The sequence below is a fragment of the Phalangium opilio genome, unplaced genomic scaffold (genome assembly GCF_054372755.1).
Source record: "Phalangium opilio isolate 3A_F unplaced genomic scaffold, DU_Popi_V2 ptg000022l_1, whole genome shotgun sequence".
Lineage (NCBI taxonomy): Eukaryota > Metazoa > Arthropoda > Arachnida > Opiliones > Phalangiidae > Phalangium > Phalangium opilio.
The window spans coordinates 2,331,513-2,351,102 of NW_028324154.1; the positions used below are offsets into that span (position 1 = coordinate 2,331,513).

At 44.1% G+C, this 19,590-nt stretch overlaps 37 non-coding genes across 37 annotated transcripts; all 37 read right to left on the reverse strand.

The window, feature by feature from the left end:
* Nucleotides 1-375: 375 nt before the first annotated feature.
* Nucleotides 376-447, reverse strand: TRNAE-CUC (transfer RNA glutamic acid (anticodon CUC)). The gene has a single exon. It is a non-coding gene; the product is annotated as a tRNA-Glu (tRNA).
* A 204-nt stretch (nt 448-651) lies between these two features.
* Nucleotides 652-723, reverse strand: TRNAE-UUC (transfer RNA glutamic acid (anticodon UUC)). The gene has a single exon. It is a non-coding gene; the product is annotated as a tRNA-Glu (tRNA).
* An 807-nt stretch (nt 724-1,530) lies between these two features.
* TRNAE-CUC (transfer RNA glutamic acid (anticodon CUC)) lies at nt 1,531-1,602 on the reverse strand. The gene has a single exon. It is a non-coding gene; the product is annotated as a tRNA-Glu (tRNA).
* A 506-nt stretch (nt 1,603-2,108) lies between these two features.
* Nucleotides 2,109-2,180, reverse strand: TRNAE-CUC (transfer RNA glutamic acid (anticodon CUC)). Its single transcript has one exon. It is a non-coding gene; the product is annotated as a tRNA-Glu (tRNA).
* A 506-nt stretch (nt 2,181-2,686) lies between these two features.
* On the reverse strand, nt 2,687-2,758 carry TRNAE-CUC (transfer RNA glutamic acid (anticodon CUC)). Its single transcript has one exon. It is a non-coding gene; the product is annotated as a tRNA-Glu (tRNA).
* Nucleotides 2,759-3,087: 329 nt separating this feature from the next.
* Nucleotides 3,088-3,159, reverse strand: TRNAE-UUC (transfer RNA glutamic acid (anticodon UUC)). Its single transcript has one exon. It is a non-coding gene; the product is annotated as a tRNA-Glu (tRNA).
* An 807-nt stretch (nt 3,160-3,966) lies between these two features.
* TRNAE-CUC (transfer RNA glutamic acid (anticodon CUC)) lies at nt 3,967-4,038 on the reverse strand. The gene has a single exon. It is a non-coding gene; the product is annotated as a tRNA-Glu (tRNA).
* A 204-nt stretch (nt 4,039-4,242) lies between these two features.
* Nucleotides 4,243-4,314, reverse strand: TRNAE-UUC (transfer RNA glutamic acid (anticodon UUC)). The gene has a single exon. It is a non-coding gene; the product is annotated as a tRNA-Glu (tRNA).
* An 807-nt stretch (nt 4,315-5,121) lies between these two features.
* Nucleotides 5,122-5,193, reverse strand: TRNAE-CUC (transfer RNA glutamic acid (anticodon CUC)). Its single transcript has one exon. It is a non-coding gene; the product is annotated as a tRNA-Glu (tRNA).
* A 506-nt stretch (nt 5,194-5,699) lies between these two features.
* TRNAE-CUC (transfer RNA glutamic acid (anticodon CUC)) lies at nt 5,700-5,771 on the reverse strand. The gene has a single exon. It is a non-coding gene; the product is annotated as a tRNA-Glu (tRNA).
* A 506-nt stretch (nt 5,772-6,277) lies between these two features.
* Nucleotides 6,278-6,349, reverse strand: TRNAE-CUC (transfer RNA glutamic acid (anticodon CUC)). Its single transcript has one exon. It is a non-coding gene; the product is annotated as a tRNA-Glu (tRNA).
* A 329-nt stretch (nt 6,350-6,678) lies between these two features.
* TRNAE-UUC (transfer RNA glutamic acid (anticodon UUC)) lies at nt 6,679-6,750 on the reverse strand. The gene has a single exon. It is a non-coding gene; the product is annotated as a tRNA-Glu (tRNA).
* Nucleotides 6,751-7,130: 380 nt separating this feature from the next.
* TRNAE-CUC (transfer RNA glutamic acid (anticodon CUC)) lies at nt 7,131-7,202 on the reverse strand. The gene has a single exon. It is a non-coding gene; the product is annotated as a tRNA-Glu (tRNA).
* Nucleotides 7,203-8,009: 807 nt separating this feature from the next.
* On the reverse strand, nt 8,010-8,081 carry TRNAE-CUC (transfer RNA glutamic acid (anticodon CUC)). The gene has a single exon. It is a non-coding gene; the product is annotated as a tRNA-Glu (tRNA).
* Nucleotides 8,082-8,586: 505 nt separating this feature from the next.
* TRNAE-CUC (transfer RNA glutamic acid (anticodon CUC)) lies at nt 8,587-8,658 on the reverse strand. Its single transcript has one exon. It is a non-coding gene; the product is annotated as a tRNA-Glu (tRNA).
* Nucleotides 8,659-8,987: 329 nt separating this feature from the next.
* TRNAE-UUC (transfer RNA glutamic acid (anticodon UUC)) lies at nt 8,988-9,059 on the reverse strand. The gene has a single exon. It is a non-coding gene; the product is annotated as a tRNA-Glu (tRNA).
* Nucleotides 9,060-9,439: 380 nt separating this feature from the next.
* On the reverse strand, nt 9,440-9,511 carry TRNAE-CUC (transfer RNA glutamic acid (anticodon CUC)). The gene has a single exon. It is a non-coding gene; the product is annotated as a tRNA-Glu (tRNA).
* Nucleotides 9,512-10,167: 656 nt separating this feature from the next.
* Nucleotides 10,168-10,239, reverse strand: TRNAE-CUC (transfer RNA glutamic acid (anticodon CUC)). Its single transcript has one exon. It is a non-coding gene; the product is annotated as a tRNA-Glu (tRNA).
* Nucleotides 10,240-10,619: 380 nt separating this feature from the next.
* Nucleotides 10,620-10,691, reverse strand: TRNAE-CUC (transfer RNA glutamic acid (anticodon CUC)). The gene has a single exon. It is a non-coding gene; the product is annotated as a tRNA-Glu (tRNA).
* A 204-nt stretch (nt 10,692-10,895) lies between these two features.
* Nucleotides 10,896-10,967, reverse strand: TRNAE-UUC (transfer RNA glutamic acid (anticodon UUC)). Its single transcript has one exon. It is a non-coding gene; the product is annotated as a tRNA-Glu (tRNA).
* A 230-nt stretch (nt 10,968-11,197) lies between these two features.
* On the reverse strand, nt 11,198-11,269 carry TRNAE-CUC (transfer RNA glutamic acid (anticodon CUC)). Its single transcript has one exon. It is a non-coding gene; the product is annotated as a tRNA-Glu (tRNA).
* An 807-nt stretch (nt 11,270-12,076) lies between these two features.
* TRNAE-CUC (transfer RNA glutamic acid (anticodon CUC)) lies at nt 12,077-12,148 on the reverse strand. Its single transcript has one exon. It is a non-coding gene; the product is annotated as a tRNA-Glu (tRNA).
* Nucleotides 12,149-12,654: 506 nt separating this feature from the next.
* On the reverse strand, nt 12,655-12,726 carry TRNAE-CUC (transfer RNA glutamic acid (anticodon CUC)). The gene has a single exon. It is a non-coding gene; the product is annotated as a tRNA-Glu (tRNA).
* A 329-nt stretch (nt 12,727-13,055) lies between these two features.
* TRNAE-UUC (transfer RNA glutamic acid (anticodon UUC)) lies at nt 13,056-13,127 on the reverse strand. Its single transcript has one exon. It is a non-coding gene; the product is annotated as a tRNA-Glu (tRNA).
* Nucleotides 13,128-13,507: 380 nt separating this feature from the next.
* Nucleotides 13,508-13,579, reverse strand: TRNAE-CUC (transfer RNA glutamic acid (anticodon CUC)). The gene has a single exon. It is a non-coding gene; the product is annotated as a tRNA-Glu (tRNA).
* Nucleotides 13,580-14,235: 656 nt separating this feature from the next.
* Nucleotides 14,236-14,307, reverse strand: TRNAE-CUC (transfer RNA glutamic acid (anticodon CUC)). The gene has a single exon. It is a non-coding gene; the product is annotated as a tRNA-Glu (tRNA).
* A 380-nt stretch (nt 14,308-14,687) lies between these two features.
* TRNAE-CUC (transfer RNA glutamic acid (anticodon CUC)) lies at nt 14,688-14,759 on the reverse strand. Its single transcript has one exon. It is a non-coding gene; the product is annotated as a tRNA-Glu (tRNA).
* A 204-nt stretch (nt 14,760-14,963) lies between these two features.
* Nucleotides 14,964-15,035, reverse strand: TRNAE-UUC (transfer RNA glutamic acid (anticodon UUC)). The gene has a single exon. It is a non-coding gene; the product is annotated as a tRNA-Glu (tRNA).
* A 230-nt stretch (nt 15,036-15,265) lies between these two features.
* Nucleotides 15,266-15,337, reverse strand: TRNAE-CUC (transfer RNA glutamic acid (anticodon CUC)). Its single transcript has one exon. It is a non-coding gene; the product is annotated as a tRNA-Glu (tRNA).
* Nucleotides 15,338-15,842: 505 nt separating this feature from the next.
* On the reverse strand, nt 15,843-15,914 carry TRNAE-CUC (transfer RNA glutamic acid (anticodon CUC)). The gene has a single exon. It is a non-coding gene; the product is annotated as a tRNA-Glu (tRNA).
* A 506-nt stretch (nt 15,915-16,420) lies between these two features.
* On the reverse strand, nt 16,421-16,492 carry TRNAE-CUC (transfer RNA glutamic acid (anticodon CUC)). The gene has a single exon. It is a non-coding gene; the product is annotated as a tRNA-Glu (tRNA).
* A 329-nt stretch (nt 16,493-16,821) lies between these two features.
* On the reverse strand, nt 16,822-16,893 carry TRNAE-UUC (transfer RNA glutamic acid (anticodon UUC)). The gene has a single exon. It is a non-coding gene; the product is annotated as a tRNA-Glu (tRNA).
* A 380-nt stretch (nt 16,894-17,273) lies between these two features.
* Nucleotides 17,274-17,345, reverse strand: TRNAE-CUC (transfer RNA glutamic acid (anticodon CUC)). Its single transcript has one exon. It is a non-coding gene; the product is annotated as a tRNA-Glu (tRNA).
* Nucleotides 17,346-17,725: 380 nt separating this feature from the next.
* On the reverse strand, nt 17,726-17,797 carry TRNAE-CUC (transfer RNA glutamic acid (anticodon CUC)). The gene has a single exon. It is a non-coding gene; the product is annotated as a tRNA-Glu (tRNA).
* A 204-nt stretch (nt 17,798-18,001) lies between these two features.
* On the reverse strand, nt 18,002-18,073 carry TRNAE-UUC (transfer RNA glutamic acid (anticodon UUC)). The gene has a single exon. It is a non-coding gene; the product is annotated as a tRNA-Glu (tRNA).
* A 230-nt stretch (nt 18,074-18,303) lies between these two features.
* On the reverse strand, nt 18,304-18,375 carry TRNAE-CUC (transfer RNA glutamic acid (anticodon CUC)). The gene has a single exon. It is a non-coding gene; the product is annotated as a tRNA-Glu (tRNA).
* Nucleotides 18,376-18,881: 506 nt separating this feature from the next.
* On the reverse strand, nt 18,882-18,953 carry TRNAE-CUC (transfer RNA glutamic acid (anticodon CUC)). Its single transcript has one exon. It is a non-coding gene; the product is annotated as a tRNA-Glu (tRNA).
* Between the last annotated feature and the right edge of the window lie 637 nt (nt 18,954-19,590).

A 19,590-nucleotide genomic window follows, 5' to 3' on the forward strand; every position in this document is an offset into this window, starting at 1 on the left:
AGCGACTAGACCATATCGTACTTGATCAACCAAGTCTTAATTCTATTCTTGAAAAGCGGTACAAGACCACGTGCTCCGATACCGGGAATCGAACCCGGGCCTTCTGGGTGAAAGCCATATATCCTAGCCACTAGACCATATCGAACTTCCTCAACCAAGTCTTAATTCTATTCATAAACCTATATCCTTAAGTCTATTCTTGAAAAGCGGTACAAAAGCACTCGCTCCGAGTCCGGGAATCGAACCCGAGCATTCTGGATGAGAGCCAGATATCCTAGCCACTAGACCATATCTGCCTGGTCGGTACAATCCAAAATATTATTCCTATAAATGTGTCTTTAAGTTTATTCATCAAAAGCGGTACAAAAGCACTCACTCCGATACCGGGAATCGAACCCGGGCCTTCTGGGTGAGAGCCAGATATCCTAGCCACTAGACCATATCGGACTTGCTTAAACAAGTCTTAATTATATTCATAAACCTATATCCTTAAGTCTATTCTTGAAAAGCGGTACAAAACCACGTGCTCCGATACCGGGAATCGAACTCGGGCCTTCTGGGTGAAAGTCAGGTATCCTAGCGACTAGACCATATCGTACTTGATCAACCAAGTCTTAATTCTATTCTTGAAAACCGGTTCAAAAGCACTTGCTCCGATACCGGGAATCGAACCCGGGCCTTCTGGGTGAAAGCCATATATCCTAGCCACTAGACCATATCGGACTTCCTCAACCAAGTCTTAATTCTATTCATAAACCTATATCCTTAAGTCTATTCTTGAAAAGCGGTACAAAAGCACTCGCTCCGATACCGGGAATCGAACCCGGGCCTACTGGGTGAAAGCCATATATCCTAGCCACTAGACCATATCGGACTTCCTCAACCAAGTCTTAATTCTATTCATAAACCTATATCCTTAAGTCTATTCTTGAAAAGCGGTACAAAACCACGCGCTCCGATACCGGGAATCGAACTCGGGCCTTCTGGGTGAAAGTCAGGTATCCTAGCGACTAGACCATATCGTACTTGATCAACCAAGTCTTAATTCTATTCTTGAAAAGCGGTACAAGACCACGTGCTCCGATACCGGGAATCGAACCCGGGCCTTCTGGGTGAAAGCCATATATCCTAGCCACTAGACCATATCGAACTTCCTCAACCAAGTCTTAATTCTATTCATAAACCTATATCCTTAAGTCTATTCTTGAAAAGCGGTACAAAAGCACTCGCTCCGATACCGGGAATCGAACCCGAGCCTTCTGGATGAGAGCCAGATATACTAGCCACTAGACCATATCTGACTGGTCGGAACAACCCAAAGTATTATTCCTATAAATGTGTCTTTAAGTTTATTCATCAAAAGCGGTACAAAAGCACTCACTCCGATACCGGGAATCGAACCCGCCCTTCTGCGTGACAGCCAGATATCCTACCCACTAGACCATAACGGACATGCTTAACCAAGTCTTAATTCTATTCATAAACCAATATCCTTAAGTCTATTTTTGAAAAGCGGTACAAAAGCACTCGCTCCGATACCGGGAATCGAACCCAGGCCTTCTGGGTGAGAGCCAGATATCCTAGCCACTAGACCATATCGGACTTGCTTAAACAAGTCTTAATTCTATTCATAAACCTATATCCTTAAGTCTATTCTTGAAAAGCGGTACAAAACCACGTGCTCCGATACCGGGAATCGAACTCGGGCCTTCTGGGTGAAAGTCAGGTATCCTAGCGACTAGACCATATCGTACTTGATCAACCAAGTCTTAATTCTATTCTTGAAAAGCGGTACAAGACCACGTGCTCCGATACCGGGAATCGAACCCGGGCCTTCTGGGTGAAAGCCATATATCCTAGCCACTAGACCATATCGAACTTCCTCAACCAAGTCTTAATTCTATTCATAAACCTATATCCTTAAGTCTATTCTTGAAAAGCGGTACAAAAGCACTCGCTCCGAGTCCGGGAATCGAACCCGAGCATTCTGGATGAGAGCCAGATATCCTAGCCACTAGACCATATCTGCCTGGTCGGTACAATCCAAAATATTATTCCTATAAATGTGTCTTTAAGTTTATTCATCAAAAGCGGTACAAAAGCACTCACTCCGATACCGGGAATCGAACCCGGGCCTTCTGGGTGAGAGCCAGATATCCTAGCCACTAGACCATATCGGACTTGCTTAAACAAGTCTTAATTATATTCATAAACCTATATCCTTAAGTCTATTCTTGAAAAGCGGTACAAAACCACGTGCTCCGATACCGGGAATCGAACTCGGGCCTTCTGGGTGAAAGTCAGGTATTCTAGCGACTAGACCATATCGTACTTGATCAACCAAGTCTTAATTCTATTCTTGAAAAGCGGTACAAAAGCACTCGCTCCGATACCGGGAATCGAACCCGGGCCTACTGGGTGAAAGCCATATATCCTAGCCACTAGACCATATCGGACTTCCTCAAGCAAGTCTTAATTCTATTCATAAACCTATATCCTTAAGTCTATTCTTGAAAAGCGGTACAAAAGCACTCGCTCCGATACCGGGAATCGAACCCGAGCCTTCTGGATGAGAGCCAGATATACTAGCCACTAGACCATATCTGACTGGTCGGAACAACCCAAAATATTATTCCTATAAATGTGTCTTTAAGTTTATTCATCAAAAGCGGTACAAAAGCACTCACTCCGATACCGGGAATCGAACCCGGGCCTTCTGGGTGAGAGCCAGATATCCTAGCCACTAGACCATATCGGACTTGCTTAAAGAAGTCTTAATTCTATTCATAAACCTATATCCTTAAGTCTATTCTTGAAAAGCGGTACAAAACCACGTGCTCCGATACCGGGAATCGAACTCGGGCCTTCTGGGTGAAAGTCAGGTATCCTAGCGACTAGACCATATCGTACTTGATCAACCAAGTCTTAATTCTATTCTTGAAAACCGGTTCAAAAGCACTTGCTCCGATACCGGGAATCGAACTCGGGCCTTCTGGGTGAAAGTCAGGTATCCTAGCGACTAGACCATATCGTACTTGATCAACCAAGTCTTAATTCTATTCTTGAAAAGCGGTACAAAAGCACTTGCTCCGATACCGGGAATCGAACCCGGGCCTTCTGGGTGAAAGCCATATATCCTAGCCACTAGACCATATCGGACTTCCTCAACCAAGTCTTAATTCTATTCATAAACCTATATCCTTAAGTCTTTTCTTGAAAAGCGGTACAAAAGCACTCGCTCCGATACCGGGAATCGAACCCGAGCCTTCTGGATGAGCGCCAGATATACTAGCCACTAGACCATATCTGACTGGTCGGAACAACCCAAAATATTATTCCTATAAATGTGTCTTTAAGTTTATTCATCAAAAGCGGTACAAAAGCACTCACTCCGATACCGGGAATCGAACCCGCCCTTCTGCGTGACAGCCAGATATCCTACCCACTAGACCATAACGGACATGCTTAACCAAGTCTTAATTCTATTCATAAACCAATATCCTTAAGTCTATTCTTGAAAAGCGGTACAAAAGCACGTGCTCCGATACCGGGAATCGAACTCGGGCCTTCTGGGTGAAAGTCAGGTATTCTAGCGACTAGACCATATCGTACTTGATCAACCAAGTCTTAATTCTATTCTTGAAAAGCGGTACAAAAGCACTCGCTCCGATACCGGGAATCGAACCCGGGCCTACTTGGTGAAAGCCATATATCCTAGCCACTAGACCATATCGGACTTCCTCAACCAAGTCTTAATTCTATTCATAAACCTATATCCTTAAGTCTATTCTTGAAAAGCGGTACAAAAGCACTCGCTCCGATACCGGGAATCGAACCCGAGCCTTCTGGATGAGAGCCAGATATACTAGCCACTAGACCATATCTGACTGGTCGGAACAACCCAAAATATTATTCCTATAAATGTGTCTTTAAGTTTATTCATCAAAAGCGGTACAAAAGCACTCACTCCGATACCGGGAATCGAACCCGGGCCTTCTGGGTGAGAGCCAGATATCCTAGCCACTAGACCATATCGGACTTGCTTAAAGAAGTCTTAATTCTATTCATAAACCTATATCCTTAAGTCTATTCTTGAAAAGCGGTACAAAACCACGTGCTCCGATACCGGGAATCGAACTCGGGCCTTCTGGGTGAAAGTCAGGTATCCTAGCGACTAGACCATATCGTACTTGATCAACCAAGTCTTAATTCTATTCTTGAAAACCGGTTCAAAAGCACTTGCTCCGATACCGGGAATCGAACCCGGGCCTTCTGGGTGAAAGCCATATATCCTAGCCACTAGACCATATCGGACTTCCTCAACCAAGTCTTAATTCTATTCATAAACCTATATCCTTAAGTCTATTCTTGAAAAGCGGTACAAAAGCACTCGCTCCGATACCGGGAATCGAACCCGGGCCTACTGGGTGAAAGCCATATATCCTAGCCACTAGACCATATCGGACTTCCTCAACCAAGTCTTAATTCTATTCATAAACCTATATCCTTAAGTCTATTCTTGAAAAGCGGTACAAAACCACGCGCTCCGATACCGGGAATCGAACTCGGGCCTTCTGGGTGAAAGTCAGGTATCCTAGCGACTAGACCATATCGTACTTGATCAACCAAGTCTTAATTCTATTCTTGAAAAGCGGTACAAGACCACGTGCTCCGATACCGGGAATCGAACCCGGGCCTTCTGGGTGAAAGCCATATATCCTAGCCACTAGACCATATCGAACTTCCTCAACCAAGTCTTAATTCTATTCATAAACCTATATCCTTAAGTCTATTCTTGAAAAGCGGTACAAAAGCACTCGCTCCGATACCGGGAATCGAACCCGAGCCTTCTGGATGAGAGCCAGATATACTAGCCACTAGACCATATCTGACTGGTCGGAACAACCCAAAGTATTATTCCTATAAATGTGTCTTTAAGTTTATTCATCAAAAGCGGTACAAAAGCACTCACTCCGATACCGGGAATCGAACCCGCCCTTCTGCGTGACAGCCAGATATCCTACCCACTAGACCATAACGGACATGCTTAACCAAGTCTTAATTCTATTCATAAACCAATATCCTTAAGTCTATTCTTGAAAAGCGGTACAAAAGCACTCGCTCCGATACCGGGAATCGAACCCAGGCCTTCTGGGTGAGAGCCAGATATCCTAGCCACTAGACCATATCGGACTTGCTTAAACAAGTCTTAATTCTATTCATAAACCTATATCCTTAAGTCTATTCTTGAAAAGCGGTACAAAACCACGTGCTCCGATACCGGGAATCGAACTCGGGCCTTCTGGGTGAAAGTCAGGTATCCTAGCGACTAGACCATATCGTACTTGATCAACCAAGTCTTAATTCTATTCTTGAAAAGCGGTACAAGACCACGTGCTCCGATACCGGGAATCGAACCCGGGCCTTCTGGGTGAAAGCCATATATCCTAGCCACTAGACCATATCGAACTTCCTCAACCAAGTCTTAATTCTATTCATAAACCTATATCCTTAAGTCTATTCTTGAAAAGCGGTACAAAAGCACTCGCTCCGAGTCCGGGAATCGAACCCGAGCATTCTGGATGAGAGCCAGATATCCTAGCCACTAGACCATATCTGCCTGGTCGGTACAATCCAAAATATTATTCCTATAAATGTGTCTTTAAGTTTATTCATCAAAAGCGGTACAAAAGCACTCACTCCGATACCGGGAATCGAACCCGGGCCTTCTGGGTGAGAGCCAGATATCCTAGCCACTAGACCATATCGGACTTGCTTAAACAAGTCTTAATTATATTCATAAACCTATATCCTTAAGTCTATTCTTGAAAAGCGGTACAAAACCACGTGCTCCGATACCGGGAATCGAACTCGGGCCTTCTGGGTGAAAGTCAGGTATTCTAGCGACTAGACCATATCGTACTTGATCAACCAAGTCTTAATTCTATTCTTGAAAAGCGGTACAAAAGCACTCGCTCCGATACCGGGAATCGAACCCGGGCCTACTGGGTGAAAGCCATATATCCTAGCCACTAGACCATATCGGACTTCCTCAAGCAAGTCTTAATTCTATTCATAAACCTATATCCTTAAGTCTATTCTTGAAAAGCGGTACAAAAGCACTCGCTCCGATACCGGGAATCGAACCCGAGCCTTCTGGATGAGAGCCAGATATACTAGCCACTAGACCATATCTGACTGGTCGGAACAACCCAAAATATTATTCCTATAAATGTGTCTTTAAGTTTATTCATCAAAAGCGGTACAAAAGCACTCACTCCGATACCGGGAATCGAACCCGGGCCTTCTGGGTGAGAGCCAGATATCCTAGCCACTAGACCATATCGGACTTGCTTAAAGAAGTCTTAATTCTATTCATAAACCTATATCCTTAAGTCTATTCTTGAAAAGCGGTACAAAACCACGTGCTCCGATACCGGGAATCGAACTCGGGCCTTCTGGGTGAAAGTCAGGTATCCTAGCGACTAGACCATATCGTACTTGATCAACCAAGTCTTAATTCTATTCTTGAAAACCGGTTCAAAAGCACTTGCTCCGATACCGGGAATCGAACTCGGGCCTTCTGGGTGAAAGTCAGGTATCCTAGCGACTAGACCATATCGTACTTGATCAACCAAGTCTTAATTCTATTCTTGAAAAGCGGTACAAAAGCACTTGCTCCGATACCGGGAATCGAACCCGGGCCTTCTGGGTGAAAGCCATATATCCTAGCCACTAGACCATATCGGACTTCCTCAACCAAGTCTTAATTCTATTCATAAACCTATATCCTTAAGTCTTTTCTTGAAAAGCGGTACAAAAGCACTCGCTCCGATACCGGGAATCGAACCCGAGCCTTCTGGATGAGCGCCAGATATACTAGCCACTAGACCATATCTGACTGGTCGGAACAACCCAAAATATTATTCCTATAAATGTGTCTTTAAGTTTATTCATCAAAAGCGGTACAAAAGCACTCACTCCGATACCGGGAATCGAACCCGCCCTTCTGCGTGACAGCCAGATATCCTACCCACTAGACCATAACGGACATGCTTAACCAAGTCTTAATTCTATTCATAAACCAATATCCTTAAGTCTATTCTTGAAAAGCGGTACAAAAGCACTCGCTCCGATACCGGGAATCGAACCCAGGCCTTCTGGGTGAGAGCCAGATATCCTAGCCACTAGACCATATCGGACTTGCTTAAACAAGTCTTAATTCTATTCATAAACCTATATCCTTAAGTCTATTCTTGAAAAGCGGTACAAAACCACGTGCTCCGATACCGGGAATCGAACTCGGGCCTTCTGGGTGAAAGTCAGGTATCCTAGCGACTAGACCATATCGTACTTGATCTACCAAGTCTTAATTCTATTCTTGAAAAGCGGTACAAGACCACGTGCTCCGATACCGGGAATCGAACCCGGGCCTTCTGGGTGAAAGCCATATATCCTTGCCACTAGACCATATCGAACTTCCTCAACCAAGTCTTAATTCTATTCATAAACCTATATCCTTAAGTCTATTCTTGAAAAGCGGTACAAAAGCACTCGCTCCGATACCGGGAATCGAACCCGAGCCTTCTGGATGAGAGCCAGATATACTAGCCACTAGACCATATCTGACTGGTCGGAACAACCCAAAGTATTATTCCTATAAATGTGTCTTTAAGTTTATTCATCAAAAGCGGTACAAAAGCACTCACTCCGATACCGGGAATCGAACCCGCCCTTCTGCGTGACAGCCAGATATCCTAGCCACTAGACCATATCGGACATGCTTAACCAAGTCTTAATTCTATTCATAAACCTATATCCTTAAGTCTATTCTTGAAAAGCGGTACAAAAGCACTCGCTCCGAGTCCGGGAATCGAACCCGAGCATTCTGGATGAGAGCCAGATATCCTAGCCACTAGACCATATCTGCCTGGTCGGAACAATCCAAAATATTATTCCTATAAATGTGTCTTTAAGTTTGTTCATCAAAAGCGGTACAAAAGCACTCACTCCGATACCGGGAATCGAACCCGGGCCTTCTGGGTGAGAGCCAGATATCCTAGCCACTAGACCATATCGGACTTGCTTAAACAAGTCTTAATTATATTCATAAACCTATATCCTTAAGTCTATTCTTGAAAAGCGGTACAAAACCACGTGCTCCGATACCGGGATCGAACTCGGGCCTTCTGGGTGAAAGTCAGGTATTCTAGCGACTAGACCATATCGTACTTGATCAACCAAGTCTTAATTCTATTCTTGAAAAGCGGTACAAAAGCACTCGCTCCGATACCGGGAATCGAACCCGGGCCTACTGGGTGAAAGCCATATATCCTAGCCACTAGACCATATCGGACTTCCTCAAGCAAGTCTTAATTCTATTCATAAACCTATATCCTTAAGTCTATTCTTGAAAAGCGGTACAAAAGCACTCGCTCCGATACCGGGAATCGAACCCGAGCCTTCTGGATGAGAGCCAGATATACTAGCCACTAGACCATATCTGACTGGTCGGAACAACCCAAAATATTATTCCTATAAATGTGTCTTTAAGTTTATTCATCAAAAGCGGTACAAAAGCACTCACTCCGATACCGGGAATCGAACCCGGGCCTTCTGGGTGAGAGCCAGATATCCTAGCCACTAGACCATATCGGACTTGCTTAAAGAAGTCTTAATTCTATTCATAAACCTATATCCTTAAGTCTATTCTTGAAAAGCGGTACAAAACCACGTGCTCCGATACCGGGAATCGAACTCGGGCCTTCTGGGTGAAAGTCAGGTATCCTAGCGACTAGACCATATCGTACTTGATCAACCAAGTCTTAATTCTATTCTTGAAAACCGGTTCAAAAGCACTTGCTCCGATACCGGGAATCGAACTCGGGCCTTCTGGGTGAAAGTCAGGTATCCTAGCGACTAGACCATATCGTACTTGATCAACCAAGTCTTAATTCTATTCTTGAAAAGCGGTACAAAAGCACTTGCTCCGATACCGGGAATCGAACCCGGGCCTTCTGGGTGAAAGCCATATATCCTAGCCACTAGACCATATCGGACTTCCTCAACCAAGTCTTAATTCTATTCATAAACCTATATCCTTAAGTCTATTCTTGAAAAGCGGTACAAAAGCACTCGCTCCGATACCGGGAATCGAACCCGAGCCTTCTGGATGAGCGCCAGATATACTAGCCACTATACCATATCTGACTGGTCGGAACAACCCAAAATATTATTCCTATAAATGTGTCTTTAAGTTTATTCATCAAAAGCGGTACAAAAGCACTCACTCCGATACCGGGAATCGAACCCGCCCTTCTGCGTGACAGCCAGATATCCTACCCACTAGACCATAACGGACATGCTTAACCAAGTCTTAATTCTATTCATAAACCAATATCCTTAAGTCTATTCTTGAAAAGCGGTACAAAAGCACTCGCTCCGATACCGGGAATCGAACCCAGGCCTTCTGGGTGAGAGCCAGATATCCTAGCCACTAGACCATATCGGACTTGCTTAAACAAGTCTTAATTCTATTCATAAACCTATATCCTTAAGTCTATTCTTGAAAAGCGGTACAAAACCACGTGCTCCGATACCGGGAATCGAACTCGGGCCTTCTGGGTGAAAGTCAGGTATCCTAGCGACTAGACCATATCGTACTTGATCAACCAAGTCTTAATTCTATTCTTGAAAAGCGGTACAAGACCACGTGCTCCGATACCGGGAATCGAACCCGGGCCTTCTGGGTGAAAGCCATATATCCTAGCCACTAGACCATATCGAACTTCCTCAACCAAGTCTTAATTCTATTCATAAACCTATATCCTTAAGTCTATTCTTGAAAAGCGGTACAAAAGCACTCGCTCCGATACCGGGAATCGAACCCGAGCCTTCTGGATGAGAGCCAGATATACTAGCCACTAGACCATATCTGACTGGTCGGAACAACCCAAAGTATTATTCCTATAAATGTGTCTTTAAGTTTATTCATCAAAAGCGGTACAAAAGCACTCACTCCGATACCGGGAATCGAACCCGCCCTTCTGCGTGACAGCCAGATATCCTAGCCACTAGACCATATCGGACATGCTTAACCAAGTCTTAATTCTATTCATAAACCAATATCCTTAAGTCTATTCTTGAAAAGCGGTACAAAAGCACTCGCTCCGATACCGGGAATCGAACCCGGGCCTTCTGGGTGAGAGCCAGATATCCTAGCCACTAGACCATATCGGACTTCCTCATCCAAGTCTTAATTCTATTCATAAACCTATATCCTTAAGTCTATTCTTGAAAAGCGGTACAAAAGCACTCGCTCCGATACCGGGAATCGAACCCGAGCCTTCTGGATGAGAGCCAGATATACTAGCCACTAGACCATATCTGACTGGTCGGAACAACCCAAAATATTATTCCTATAAATGTGTCTTTAAGTTTATTCATCAAAAGCGGTAGAAAAGCACTCACTCCGATACCGGGAATAGATCCCGCCCTTCTGCGTGACAGCCAGATATCCTAGCCACTAGACCATATCGGACATGCTTAACCAAGTCTTAATTCTATTCATAAACCAATATCCTTAAGTCTATTCTTGAAAAGCGGTACAAAAGCACTCGCTCCGATACGGGGAATCGAACCCGGGCCTTCTGGGTGAGAGCCAGATATCCTAGCCACTAGACCATATCGGACTTGCTTAAACAAGTCTTAATTCTATTCATAAACCTATATCCTTAAGTCTATTCTTGAAAAGCGGTACAAAACCACGTGCTCCGATACCGGGAATCGAACTCGGGCCTTCTGGGTGAAAGTCAGGTATCCTAGCGACTAGACCATATCGTACTTGATCAACCAAGTCTTAATTCTATTCTTGAAAAGCGGTACAAAAGCACTCGCTCCGATACCGGGAATCGAACCCGGGCCTTCTGGGTGAAAGCCAGATATCCTAGCCACTAGACCATATCGGACTTCTTCAACCAAGTCTTAATTCTATTCATAAACCTATATCCTTAAGTCTATTCTTGAAAAGCGGTACAAAAGCACTCGCTCCGAGTCCGGGAATCGAACCCGAGCATTCTGGATGAGAGCCAGATATCCTAGCCACTAGACCATATCTGCCTGGTCGGAACAATCCAAAATATTATTCCTATAAATGTGTCTTTAAGTTTATTCATCAAAAGCGGTACAAAAGCACTCGCTCCGATACCGGGAATCGAACCCAGGCCTTCTGGGTGAGAGCCAGATATCCTAGCCACTAGACCATATCGGACTTGCTTAAACAAGTCTTAATTCTATTCATAAACCTATATCCTTAAGTCTATTCTTGAAAAGCGGTACAAAACCACGTGCTCCGATACCGGGAATCGAACTCGGGCCTTCTGGGTGAAAGTCAGGTATCCTAGTGACTAGACCATATCGTACTTGATCAACCAAGTCTTAATTCTATTCTTGAAAAGCGGTACAAGACCACGTGCTCCGATACCGGGAATCGAACCCGGGCCTTCTGGGTGAAAGCCATATATCCTTGCCACTAGACCATATCGAACTTCCTCAACCAAGTCTTAATTCTATTCATAAACCTATATCCTTAAGTCTATTCTTGAAAAGCGGTACAAAAGCACTCGCTCCGATACCGGGAATCGAACCCGAGCCTTCTGGATGAGAGCCAGATATACTAGCCACTAGACCATATCTGACTGGTCGGAACAACCCAAAGTATTATTCCTATAAATGTGTCTTTAAGTTTATTCATCAAAAGCGGTACAAAAGCACTCACTCCGATACCGGGAATCGAACCCGCCCTTCTGCGTGACAGCCAGATATCCTAGCCACTAGACCATATCGGACATGCTTAACCAAGTCTTAATTCTATTCATAAACCTATATCCTTAAGTCTATTCTTGAAAAGCGGTACAAAAGCACTCGCTCCGAGTCCGGGAATCGAACCCGAGCATTCTGGATGAGAGCCAGATATCCTAGCCACTAGACCATATCTGCCTGGTCGGAACAATCCAAAATATTATTCCTATAAATGTGTCTTTAAGTTTGTTCATCAAAAGCGGTACAAAAGCACTCACTCCGATACCGGGAATCGAACCCGGGCCTTCTGGGTGAGAGCCAGATATCCTAGCCACTAGACCATATCGGACTTGCTTAAACAAGTCTTAATTATATTCATAAACCTATATCCTTAAGTCTATTCTTGAAAAGCGGTACAAAACCACGTGCTCCGATACCGGGAATCGAACTCGGGCCTTCTGGGTGAAAGTCAGGTATTCTAGCGACTAGACCATATCGTACTTGATCAACCAAGTCTTAATTCTATTCTTGAAAAGCGGTACAAAAGCACTCGCTCCGATACCGGGAATCGAACCCGGGCCTACTGGGTGAAAGCCATATATCCTAGCCACTAGACCATATCGGACTTCCTCAAGCAAGTCTTAATTCTATTCATAAACCTATATCCTTAAGTCTATTCTTGAAAAGCGGTACAAAAGCACTCGCTCCGATACCGGGAATCGAACCCGAGCCTTCTGGATGAGAGCCAGATATACTAGCCACTAGACCATATCTGACTGGTCGGAACAACCCAAAATATTATTCCTATAAATGTGTCTTTAAGTTTATTCATCAAAAGCGGTACAAAAGCACTCACTCCGATACCGGGAATCGAACCCGGGCCTTCTGGGTGAGAGCCAGATATCCTAGCCACTAGACCATATCGGACTTGCTTAAAGAAGTCTTAATTCTATTCATAAACCTATATCCTTAAGTCTATTCTTGAAAAGCGGTACAAAACCACGTGCTCCGATACCGGGAATCGAACTCGGGCCTTCTGGGTGAAAGTCAGGTATCCTAGCGACTAGACCATATCGTACTTGATCAACCAAGTCTTAATTCTATTCTTGAAAACCGGTTCAAAAGCACTTGCTCCGATACCGGGAATCGAACTCGGGCCTTCTGGGTGAAAGTCAGGTATCCTAGCGACTAGACCATATCGTACTTGATCAACCAAGTCTTAATTCTATTCTTGAAAAGCGGTACAAAAGCACTTGCTCCGATACCGGGAATCGAACCCGGGCCTTCTGGGTGAAAGCCATATATCCTAGCCACTAGACCATATCGGACTTCCTCAACCAAGTCTTAATTCTATTCATAAACCTATATCCTTAAGTCTATTCTTGAAAAGCGGTACAAAAGCACTCGCTCCGATACCGGGAATCGAACCCGAGCCTTCTGGATGAGCGCCAGATATACTAGCCACTATACCATATCTGACTGGTCGGAACAACCCAAAATATTATTCCTATAAATGTGTCTTTAAGTTTATTCATCAAAAGCGGTACAAAAGCACTCACTCCGATACCGGGAATCGAACCCGCCCTTCTGCGTGACAGCCAGATATCCTACCCACTAGACCATAACGGACATGCTTAACCAAGTCTTAATTCTATTCATAAACCAATATCCTTAAGTCTATTCTTGAAAAGCGGTACAAAAGCACTCGCTCCGATACCGGGAATCGAACCCAGGCCTTCTGGGTGAGAGCCAGATATCCTAGCCACTAGACCATATCGGACTTGCTTAAACAAGTCTTAATTCTATTCATAAACCTATATCCTTAAGTCTATTCTTGAAAAGCGGTACAAAACCACGTGCTCCGATACCGGGAATCGAACTCGGGCCTTCTGGGTGAAAGTCAGGTATCCTAGCGACTAGACCATATCGTACTTGATCAACCAAGTCTTAATTCTATTCTTGAAAAGCGGTACAAGACCACGTGCTCCGATACCGGGAATCGAACCCGGGCCTTCTGGGTGAAAGCCATATATCCTAGCCACTAGACCATATCGAACTTCCTCAACCAAGTCTTAATTCTATTCATAAACCTATATCCTTAAGTCTATTCTTGAAAAGCGGTACAAAAGCACTCGCTCCGATACCGGGAATCGAACCCGAGCCTTCTGGATGAGAGCCAGATATACTAGCCACTAGACCATATCTGACTGGTCGGAACAACCCAAAGTATTATTCCTATAAATGTGTCTTTAAGTTTATTCATCAAAAGCGGTACAAAAGCACTCACTCCGATACCGGGAATCGAACCCGCCCTTCTGCGTGACAGCCAGATATCCTAGCCACTAGACCATATCGGACATGCTTAACCAAGTCTTAATTCTATTCATAAACCAATATCCTTAAGTCTATTCTTGAAAAGCGGTACAAAAGCACTCGCTCCGATACCGGGAATCGAACCCGGGCCTTCTGGGTGAGAGCCAGATATCCTAGCCACTAGACCATATCGGACTTCCTCATCCAAGTCTTAATTCTATTCATAAACCTATATCCTTAAGTCTATTCTTGAAAAGCGGTACAAAAGCACTCGCTCCGATACCGGGAATCGAACCCGAGCCTTCTGGATGAGAGCCAGATATACTAGCCACTAGACCATATCTGACTGGTCGGAACAACCCAAAATATTATTCCTATAAATGTGTCTTTAAGTTTATTCATCAAAAGCGGTAGAAAAGCACTCACTCCGATACCGGGAATAGATCCCGCCCTTCTGCGTGACAGCCAGATATCCTAGCCACTAGACCATATCGGACATGCTTAACCAAGTCTTAATTCTATTCATAAACCAATATCCTTAAGTCTATTCTTGAAAAGCGGTACAAAAGCACTCGCTCCGATACGGGGAATCGAACCCGGGCCTTCTGGGTGAGAGCCAGATATCCTAGCCACTAGACCATATCGGACTTGCTTAAACAAGTCTTAATTCTATTCATAAACCTATATCCTTAAGTCTATTCTTGAAAAGCGGTACAAAACCACGTGCTCCGATACCGGGAATCGAACTCGGGCCTTCTGGGTGAAAGTCAGGTATCCTAGCGACTAGACCATATCGTACTTGATCAACCAAGTCTTAATTCTATTCTTGAAAAGCGGTACAAAAGCACTCGCTCCGATACCGGGAATCGAACCCGGGCCTTCTGGGTGAAAGCCAGATATCCTAGCCACTAGACCATATCGGACTTCTTCAACCAAGTCTTAATTCTATTCATAAACCTATATCCTTAAGTCTATTCTTGAAAAGCGGTACAAAAGCACTCGCTCCGAGTCCGGGAATCGAACCCGAGCATTCTGGATGAGAGCCAGATATCCTAGCCACTAGACCATATCTGCCTGGTCGGAACAATCCAAAATATTATTCCTATAAATGTGTCTTTAAGTTTATTCATCAAAAGCGGTACAAAAGCACTCACTCCGATACCGGGAATCGAACCCAGGCCTTCTGGGTGAGAGCCAGATATCCTAGCCACTAGACCATATCGGACTTGCTTAAACAAGTCTTAATTCTATTCATAAACCTATATCCTTAAGTCTATTCTTGAAAAGCGGTACAAAACCACGTGCTCCGATACCGGGAATCGAACTCGGGCCTTCTGGGTGAAAGTCAGGTATCCTAGTGACTAGACCATATCGTACTTGATCAACCAAGTCTTAATTCTATTCTTGAAAAGCGGTACAAAAGCACTCGCTCCGATACCGGGAATCGAACCCGAGCCTTCTGGATGAGAGCCAGATATACTAGCCACTAGACCATATCTGACTGGTCGGAACAACCCAAAATATTATTCCTATAAATGTGTCTTTAAGTTTATTCATCAAAAGTGGTACAAAAGCACTCACTCCGATACCGGGAATCGAACCCGCCCTTCTGCGTGACAGCCAGATATCCTAGCCACTAGACCATATCGGACATGCTTAACCAAGTCTTAATTCTATTCATAAACCAATATCCTTAAGTCTATTCTTGAAAAGCGGTACAAAAGCACTCGCTCCGATACCGGGAATCGAACCCGGGCCTTCTGGGTGAGAGCCAGATATCCTAGCCACTAGACCATATCGGACTTGCTTAAACAAGTCTTAATTCTATTCATAAACCTATATCCTTAAGTCTATTCTTGAATAGCGGTACAAAACCACGTGCTCCGATACCGGGAATCGAACTCGGGCCTTCTGGGTGAAAGTCAGGTATTCTAGCGACTAGACCATATCGTACTTGATCAACCAAGTCTTAATTCTATTCTTGAAAAGCGGTACAAAAGCACTCGCTCCGATACCGGGAATCGAACCCGGGCCTACTGGGTGAAAGCCATATATCCTAGCCACTAGACCATATCGGACTTCCTCAAGCAAGTCTTAATTCTATTCATAAACCTATATCCTTAAGTCTATTCTTGAAAAGCGGTACAAAAGCACTCGCTCCGATACCGGGAATCGAACCCGAGCCTTCTGGATGAGAGCCAGATATACTAGCCACTAGACCATATCTGACTGGTCGGAACAACCCAAAATATTATTCCTATAAATGTGTCTTTAAGTTTATTCATCAAAAGCGGTACAAAAGCACTCACTCCGATACCGGGAATCGAACCCGGGCCTTCTGGGTGAGAGCCAGATATCCTAGCCACTAGACCATATCGGACTTGCTTAAAGAAGTCTTAATTCTGTTCATAAACCTATATCCTTAAGTCTATTCTTGAAAAGCGGTACAAAACCACGTGCTCCGATACCGGGAATCGAACTCGGTCCTTCTGGGTGAAAGTCAGGTATCCTAGCGACTAGACCATATCGTACTTGATCAACCAAGACTTAATTCTATTCTTGAAAACCGGTTCAAAAGCACTTGCTCCGATACCGGGAATCGAACTCGGGCCTTCTGGGTGAAAGTCAGGTATCCTAGCGACTAGACCATATCGTACTTGATCAACCAAGTCTTAATTCTATTCTTGAAAAGCGGTACAAAAGCACTTGCTCCGATACCGGGAATCGAACCCGGGCCTTCTGGGTGAAAGCCATATATCCTAGCCACTAGACCATATCGGACTTCCTCAACCAAGTCTTAATTCTATTCATAAACCTATATCCTTAAGTCTATTCTTGAAAAGCGGTACAAAAGCACTCGCTCCGATACCGGGAATCGAACCCGAGCCTTCTGGATGAGCGCCAGATATACTAGCCACTAGACCATATCTGACTGGTCGGAACAACCCAAAATATTATTCCTATAAATGTGTCTTTAAGTTTATTCATCAAAAGCGGTACAAAAGCACTCACTCCGATACCGGGAATCGAACCCGCCCTTCTGCGTGACAGCCAGATATCCTACCCACTAGACCATAACGGACATGCTTAACCAAGTCTTAATTCTATTCATAAACCAATATCCTTAAGTCTATTCTTGAAAAGCGGTACAAAAGCACTCGCTCCGATACCGGGAATCGAACCCAGGCCTTCTGGGTGAGAGCCTGATATCCTAGCCACTAGACCATATCGGACTTCCTCATCCAAGTCTTAATTCTATTCATAAACCTATATCCTTAAGTCTATTCTTGAAAAGCGGTACAAAAGCACTCGCTCCGATACCGGGAATCGAACCCGAGCCTTCTGGATGAGAGCCAGATATACTAGCCACTAGACCATATCTGACTGGTCGGAACAACCCAAAATATTATTCCTATAAATGTGTCTTTAAGTTTATTCATCAAAAGCGGTACAAAAGCACTCACTCCGATACCGGGAATAGATCCCGCCCTTCTGCGTGACAGCCAGATATCCTAGCCACTAGACCATATCGGACATGCTTAACCAAGTCTTAATTCTATTCATAAACCAATATCCTTAAGTCTATTCTTGAAAAGCGGTACAAAAGCACTCGCTCCGATACCGGGAATCGAACCCGGGCCTTCTGGGTGAGAGCCAGATATCCTAGCCACTAGACCATATCGGACTTGCTTAAACAAGTCTTAATTCTATTCATAAACCTATATCCTTAAGTCTATTCTTGAAAAGCGGTACAAAACCACGTGCTCCGATACCGGGAATCGAACTCGGGCCTTCTGGGTGAAAGTCAGGTATCCTAGCGACTAGACCATATCGTACTTGATCAACCAGGTCTTAATTCTATTCTTGAAAAGCGGTACAAAAGCACTCGCTCCGATACCTGGAATCGAACCCGGGCCTTCTGGGTGAAAGCCAGATATCCTAGCCACTAGACCATATCGGACTTCTTCAACCAAGTCTTAATTCTATTCATAAACCTATATCCTTAAGTCTATTCTTGAAAAGCGGTACAAAAGCACTCGCTCCGAGTCCGGGAATCGAACCCGAGCATTCTGGATGAGAGCCAGATATCCTAGCCACTAGACCATATCTGCCTGGTCGGAACAATCCAAAATATTATTCCTATAAATGTGTCTTTAAGTTTATTCATCAAAAGCGGTACAAAAGCACTCACTCCGATACCGGGAATCGAACCCGGGCCTTCTGGGTGAGAGCCAGATATCCTAGCCACTAGACCATATCGGACTTGCTTAAACAAGTCTTAATTCTATTCATAAACCTATATCCTTAAGTCTATTCTTGAAAAGCGGTACAAAACCACGTGCTCCGATACCGGGAATCGAACTCGGGCCTTCTGGGTGAAAGTCAGGTATTCTAGCGACTAGACCATATCGTACTTGATCAACCAAGTCTTAATTCTATTCTTGAAAAGCGGTACAAAAGCACTCGCTCCGATACCGGGAATCGAACCCGGGCCTACTGGGTGAAAGCCATATATCCTAGCCACTAGACCATATCGGACTTCCTCAAGCAAGTCTTAATTCTATTCATAAACCTATATCCTTAAGTCTATTCTTGAAAAGCGGTACAAAAGCACTCGCTCCGATACCGGGAATCGAACCCGAGCCTTCTGGATGAGAGCCAGATATACTAGCCACTAGACCATATCTGACTGGTCGGAACAACCCAAAATATTATTCCTATAAATGTGTCTTTAAGTTTATTCATCAAAAGCGGTACAAAAGCACTCACTCCGATACCGGGAATCGAACCCGGGCCTTCTGGGTGAGAGCCAGATATCCTAGCCACTAAACCATATCGGACTTGCTTAAAGAAGTCTTAATTCTATTCATAAACCTATATCCTTAAGTCTATTCTTGAAAAGCGGTACAAAACCACGTGCTCCGATACCGGGAATCGAACTCGGGCCTTCTGGGTGAAAGTCAGGTATCCTAGCGACTAGACCATATCGTACTTGATCAACCAAGTCTTAATTCTATTCTTGAAAACCGGTTCAAAAGCACTTGCTCCGATACCGGGAATCGAACTCGGGCCTTCTGGGTGAAAGTCAGGTATCCTAGCGACTAGACCATATCGTACTTGATCAACCAAGTCTTAATTCTATTCTTGAAAAGCGGTACAAAAGCACTCTCTCCGATACCGGGAATCGAACCCGGGCCTTCTGGGTGAAAGCCAGATATCTTTTTTTTTTTTTTTTTTTTTTTTTTTTTTTTTTATTATAAAACAAAATTGATACAAACGTCAAAGATAATCAATGCTACTTTGTGCACATCAGGAAATATCGAACAATTACAACCAGTCTAAGAATTGTTTTATATGCTTTAAAAAATGTTCATCACGATTCAATAACAAGAAATGGGAGCTTAAGGTTAGACGGAGTTCGCGTTTTAAAATAGCGTAACAACGTTTTTCTAAAATAGCTAACGAGACTTTGGCAGT